At 61.4% G+C, this 6,000-nt stretch overlaps 1 protein-coding gene across 4 annotated transcripts in view; it reads right to left on the reverse strand.

Moving 5' to 3' along the window:
* The window catches only part of PKNOX1 (PBX/knotted 1 homeobox 1), a 57,492-nt gene extending 54,368 nt beyond the window's left edge, over nucleotides 1-3,124 (reverse strand). For 2 of the 4 annotated variants that reach the window (XR_008297499.1, XM_053220511.1), the window contains exon 1: nucleotides 2,976-3,117. The gene's annotated coding sequence lies outside the window, so the exon portion shown is untranslated. Of the gene's footprint in view, nucleotides 1-2,975 lie in introns of all 4 variants that reach the window. The other 2 variants (XM_053220513.1, XM_053220514.1) reach the window with 2 other exon arrangements.
* Between the last annotated feature and the right edge of the window lie 2,876 nt (nucleotides 3,125-6,000).

Here is a 6,000-nt window from a genome sequence, read left to right on the forward strand (position 1 = left end):
GAAGACTCGCAACCCTAAGATGAGTGCAAAATTTTACTCCCAGACTCTCAGGCGTGCAACCTGGGAGCTCAGTTGCTTTCAAGATTTTTGAAAACACCGTAGAACCTTCTCCCTACAGAATCCAGCACAGAAGGAAGCTGTTGTGTCCCCTCAACGCCTGCCCCCACCTCCCACAGAACCACCGAGCTTTGGAGCCACTGGTTTCCAACTACCTTGTCAGACAGCACATTTGCCGTGACACCACACAGCCTTCTGTGCACGAACTTTCCAGAAACAGCGGTGGGGCGGACACGCCACAAGGGGCGGCTGTTGCTATGGCAGGGGCGGCCTCAAGTTCCCGGCTTTGCAGCCAGGCCTTTCCAGCAAACGGCCAGGCTTCCCGGCCCTTCAGCGTTGATTCTAACAATTTCCAGGCTGAACTCTCCCTACACGGTGCTTCCACCGTCCGAGACAAAACGGTAACTTATCACAGTTGCGAGCCCTCACAACCCGTGTAGACGGCACTCCCCACGTGGCTGCTGCAGCTCCTGGCCCGTAGGATGCCCCCCCCCCCGCCCCCAGACGGCTAAGCCTGGCGTCCCCTTCCCGCACCCTTACTTCCCCATCCCCTTCGCCAACAGTGCAGCCACTTCAGGAAGGAAAACAAGGACACGTACGTAGTCCTACTATGGGTGGGCCTAGGGTAAACTGACTTCTAGTGCACCGGTTCTGACCTTGGTCTGTGAACCTGAGTGAGAAAATGCATCACATCTTCGTTTGCAGTACCCTCCGCCTGAAATTTAGCCCCCGCTCAATTACGAAGAGAGACAAGAAATCCTGGGGTTTTAGCACCACCTGTGTCTTTTCCACCAACAGAAACTACAGATATGCTCACAAAGCACCAGAATTGCTACAGAAATGCCAGACTACTCCGAAAGTCACTAACGCCGGGGCCCCACCTGGTACTAAGTGAGGCAACGAAGGGCACATCAGCAAGTCAAGCATCAATTTGGTTCAATATCTTGGTAACTATTTCAATATGATATATGGGCTCCGTTCTGGGTCCTCTTTTCTCTAGGAGGAGCCCGGGGGGGAAGCCCAGAAAAGGCCCCAGGGCACATTCCCCCCCCCCCAGTGGCTTCAGGGTTTCTTCTCAACAGTTTCAAATGCTTCAACAATTTGCAACAAAAGTGAAAGTCACAGCTACAATGTTACTATTCAAATGCAGAGTTCTTAATGTTGTTACTTTCGGGGAAAGTTACAATGTGCTACACAGAAATGCAAATGTGTGGAAACCAGTGGTCAAGATCCAACAAAATGTGTCCGTATTCCTATCCTTAACCACGCAACCCGCTGACACTGAAATCTTAAACGCTGAATGTTAATCTCTCAAGTCCGTTTTCACCCACACATCTCATCAATTCCAATTTCCACTTTTAAATCTCTGAAGCGGGAAGCATCCTACTTCTGCCTAAGAATGCACCCGGTTAAGTGACGTCCTGCAATGGTGCACTGTGGCCTCAATCAAATATTCTAGATGATCCCCAGATCGCTCTCCACCTCAATACACTAAAGACATGAAAGGCAGATTTGAGGCCGGCGGCCACCCTCCAAATAATATGCCCACAACTACCTTTGAGTGCATCACCGATCACTGCACTGGCAAACGGTTCCCTTTCGCTTCAATTATCCCTGGGAATATTTAGAATGTACCATACAAAGCATTATATAATTTGCCAAAGAGGATGTGTTACATAAATGTATTAAATATTTCCTTTTTCAGAATACGCCAGAAAAAAATCATAAACTCACGCCCAACTAAAACTCAGGATTTTATTCACCCCGAAGTGGAACGTACTCCCTTCCTAAGGGGGGGGAAAAAACAAAACCCAGTTGCTGTTACAAAAAGCGAACTCTTACAGTGCAAGTAACTACTTTCCCCTTATCCACGCCGACCACCTCCCGGTGCTTTCGAGTCTGCGATCCAAGCCACAGACGCACGTGTGCTAGTGCACAGGTTCCCCCCCGCCCCCCAGCCACGCGGAGCCGGCTCCAGACGCGACAGCACGCACGCGGGCCGCACTGGTGGGGTCTGGGGACCACCGACAGAACGGGGCACTCCAACAGCCACGGCGATGAAATAAGGCAGACTCAACTTTTCCTAATTCCTCTCGAGTGACTCACGATCTCTGGCTGAAGGAATGTGAGCGCCAGAGAGCGGCCTCACCGTGCCCCGCACCTCCAGGCATCCACTTCCCCCCGTCCGACCACTACCAGCCACACATCTGGAGCACCCTGCCCTGGGGCAGGAGGGAGCCCGCCCCGGCCGCCCCCGACGTCCGCCTCCAGGGGGCTCCAGGGGGCTCCAGGGGGCTCGGCGCCCCCGCCCCTCGCACCCCGGCGCCGCTCCCTGCGGGCGCCCCCACCGCCACCCCCCGCCGCCGGCCCCGCCCAGCACCCCCGGTGGCCGCGGCACCGAGCGCGGGGCGCGCGCCCCCATTCCGGCCCCGCGAGCGCGCCCCCGGCCGCCCTCCCCCGCCCCCACCCCGCCCCGCGCGCGCCCCCGCGCCCCCCCCGCCGCCGGCCCCGCCCCCGCGCGCCCCCGCGCCCCCGCCCGCGCAGGGGCGCGCGCCGCGCTCCGAGAGGGACGGTTAGGAGCGCGCGCCTCGCAGCGGGCCCCGCGCGGCACCGGCGGCGCCTTCCAGAAATTTCCGCGTCCCTCAACCCACACCGAAAAACAAGCGGGGCGCGCCCCCGCGCCGGCCCGGCGGGCAGCGCCCCTCCCCGCGGCCTCGGCTCCCCTCCCCCACCCGCGCCCCCTCCCCGCCCCCTGCCCCGGGCGGCGGGTCCGGCGCGGCCCTCCCGGGCGGCGGCGGCCCGCGCAGACCCGGGCGGCGGCGGCGGGGCGGCGGCCGTGGCGCCTGCGGGCCGGCGTGATTGATAGGGACGGGGCGGCGGAGCGGCGGCGGCGGCGGAGCGGTTGAGTGACAGCTTACCTGGGTGCCAATCTTCATCACACTGACAAGCGGCTGCAGCAATCGGGACCCGCAGTGCCGCGCCCGCGTCCAACCGTCACGCCGACGCTGGGCCACGCGACACAGCCTCGCTCAATGGGAGGAGGGCGACGCCGACGCGCGCCGCATCAATATTCAGGGAGGGGGCGGGGCCTGCCGCACCCGGGCCCCGCCCCGCCCCTGCGCGGCAGCGGCGCGGGGCGGGGCCCGCGCACCGGGGGCGGGGAGCGAGGCGGGGGCGGGCGGCGGCCGGCCCCGCCCCCGCCTCGCGCCCGCGCCGGGCCCCGCCCCGCAGCAGGGCGCGCCGGCGAGCGAGGAGCGGCCCGCCCCGCCGCGCGGGCCCAGAGCGCCGCCTCATGACTATGCATCGAGGGGCGTGGCCCGGCGCGCGCGCACGCCACGCCCCCTCCGCCGGCCGTCGGGAGGAGCGAGGTGTGTGGAGCGGGCTGGGGTGGGCGGAACCATCCGCCGCAGTGCCGTGGGGAGGGCGGGCCGAACCATCGCGGGAGGAGGCGCGGGCCGCTCCGGGCGCGACCCGCGGCAGGTGGGCCCCCGCCGCCGGGCACCCTGCGCGCGCCCCTTTGTGTGCGGTGCCCGGGTGGACGCGGGCGCGGGCGCTGCCCCGGGGACGGGGCCCCCTTCTGCTCCCGCGTTCCGCCTTGGGTCCACCTGTTTCCCCCCCCCCCCCCCCGCCGCCCCGGGCGACCCGCGCAGGCCGGAGTGCGAGTGAAGTGGCCTCCCTTAGGGGGACACGAAAGTTGTGTGTGTTGGGGGTGGGCTTTCGGGGTCGGGTGCGGGGCGCCCGCAGACCCCGCGGGCGGAAGGGCAGCTCCTGCCCGCTTGCAGGCCGGGGGGTTCATTGTTGCGGAAACAGTCCCGGCGAGCGGGGAGCGCCGTGCCCACCCAGACCCGGCTCGGAGCAGGGCCGCGCACCGGCGCCCGCGCTGCCCGGGGAGCACGCCAGCCCCGGGCTGCGAACGTGTGGCTGGAGGGCGCCTGGGCCCGGGCACCGCTAACGGCGCGCGGCCCCGGGCCAAATGCCGTGTGGCTCGGTGGGACCGCGTTTTACGGAGAGAGGGTTGTGGCCGGGCCCGCGCCGCAGGGCGGCCGGCGAGGGGACCCCGGACCAGCTAGGCAGTGTGCGGGGCCCAATGCAGAGCGGAAACGCAAGGTTCCTCGCCCAGCAGTCACCGAGGACTTGAGGACAGGGGCAGGAAGAACTTCACACCACGTGGGCCCGGCTGGGCGCAGGCCTGTGCGGCTGTGCCGGTCCCACCAGCCGCCAGACTAGCCCTGGCCTCTCCCTTCCCCCTCCCCCTCGTCCTGGGCCCGGTCCCGGTCCCGGTCCCGGTCCGAAACTTTGTGTTCTCCTCGTGGTTTTGTTTTTAGTTACCCTGGAGTTTATTTAAACTAAGAAGGAAAGGTCATAATGTTTTCATGCACTGCACATTTGGTTCTTTAAATAACAATCGTGACAAAGAAGGAATCATGGAAGGCTGCGCTTGTGGTCCCTACAAAACAGCAACATTTTGGATTGTATGTAATGTAAGGAAACGCCTCAAACACTGAAATACTGTAGCCAATACCTAGAGGCATGCCTTAGGTGGCCCTAAGAAAGAGAAATACCACACAGGAGCTACCCAATTTCTTCAAAGCCACTGAGCAAGAAAAACGACATTGAACTCCCCTACGGATCTGACACAACTTCCGTACAGTATCTTGGCTTCAATCCAAGAGCACGGTAAAGTTAGATGACTCCCCCCACCCCCCACCCCCGAGTTTACCTGGGAGTGACCTTTTTAATTTTTAATTTAAAAGGCAAGTTTGGGGTGCCTGGTTCAGAGTTGTGCTGCCAGCTCAGCCTGGAACCTCTTCCGATTCTGTCTTTCTCTCTCTGCCCCTCCCCCACTCATGCCTCTGTCTCTCTCTCAAAAAAAAAAAATTTAGGCAGGTTTGACACTTTTATCCTGATGTCACCAATGTTAGTTAGTATTTCTTGGGGTCTCGGGAAGACTCCTGTTCTGTGCGGCTGATACAGCACGGGCTGGAGCGCCCGCTGGCCAGAGTGCTGTGTGCTTCCCTCTAAGTCCCGGACATTGGTCTCCAATCCCATTCCCCCAGCCACCATTTCTGCAACGATATTGTGGACCTTGTGGCACCTGCGTGGCTTGGGGCACATGGGTTAAGCAGCCGACTCTTCATTTCAGCCCAGGTCATGATCTCCCGGTTCTTGGGTTTGAGGCCCACATTGGGCTCCACACGGCGATGGTACAAGGCCTGCCTGGGATTCTCCCTCCCTCCATCTCTGCCTCTCCCATGCGCGCTTTCTGTCTCTCAAAATAAATAATAAAAAGAATACTGTGAGCTTCGTCCACGTGGAAAATGAAATCCAGCTCCCATTTTCAAAACACTTGTCTAATGTTTCCACAAATATTTGAATAAGATCTAAAATGCCAAGTTCGCTTTCTGAAGAATCTACACAGAAAAAATACAGTGTTACATAATGTCTATAAATCCGTTTGCTGTCAGATCCACCAACTGACGTAGGGCAGGGGGGAACTTGGAGAGACGCGCTTCCCCTGGTTGGTGAAGGTGAGAGTCACCTTGATCCAGCGGAGGAGCCCGTGCAATGGGTGGGCGCCCGGGGCCAGGGAGGGGCCGGCCTTTCTCCCCACCTGCCCCCACCCCCTGGCAGACAAGCTCAGCAGGGGTCCCGGGACCTGGAGGGAGGAGCTGGGTGTGTGGGGGTCACGTGAGAGCCCATACCAGTCACAACGTCCACGAGGCCCAGGCCAGGCCCACCCACCATCTGGCCTCTGTGCCCGGGCCTTTTCACCTGTACCCCCTTGATCTGCAGGCCTTTCCTCCTCTCGCTGCGCTATCTCCAGGGAAAATACGACAAGAGCTGGGAGCGCCATCAGTGATCACCTCCAGTTTCTGTGGCCTTGTGGCTCACACATTTGGGAGTGGGAGAGGACTCTTCAGGCAGAATAAAATCAGGCCTGGG

Source organism: Acinonyx jubatus, chromosome C2, assembly GCF_027475565.1.
Source record: "Acinonyx jubatus isolate Ajub_Pintada_27869175 chromosome C2, VMU_Ajub_asm_v1.0, whole genome shotgun sequence".
In the NCBI taxonomy this organism is placed as follows: domain Eukaryota; kingdom Metazoa; phylum Chordata; class Mammalia; order Carnivora; family Felidae; genus Acinonyx; species Acinonyx jubatus.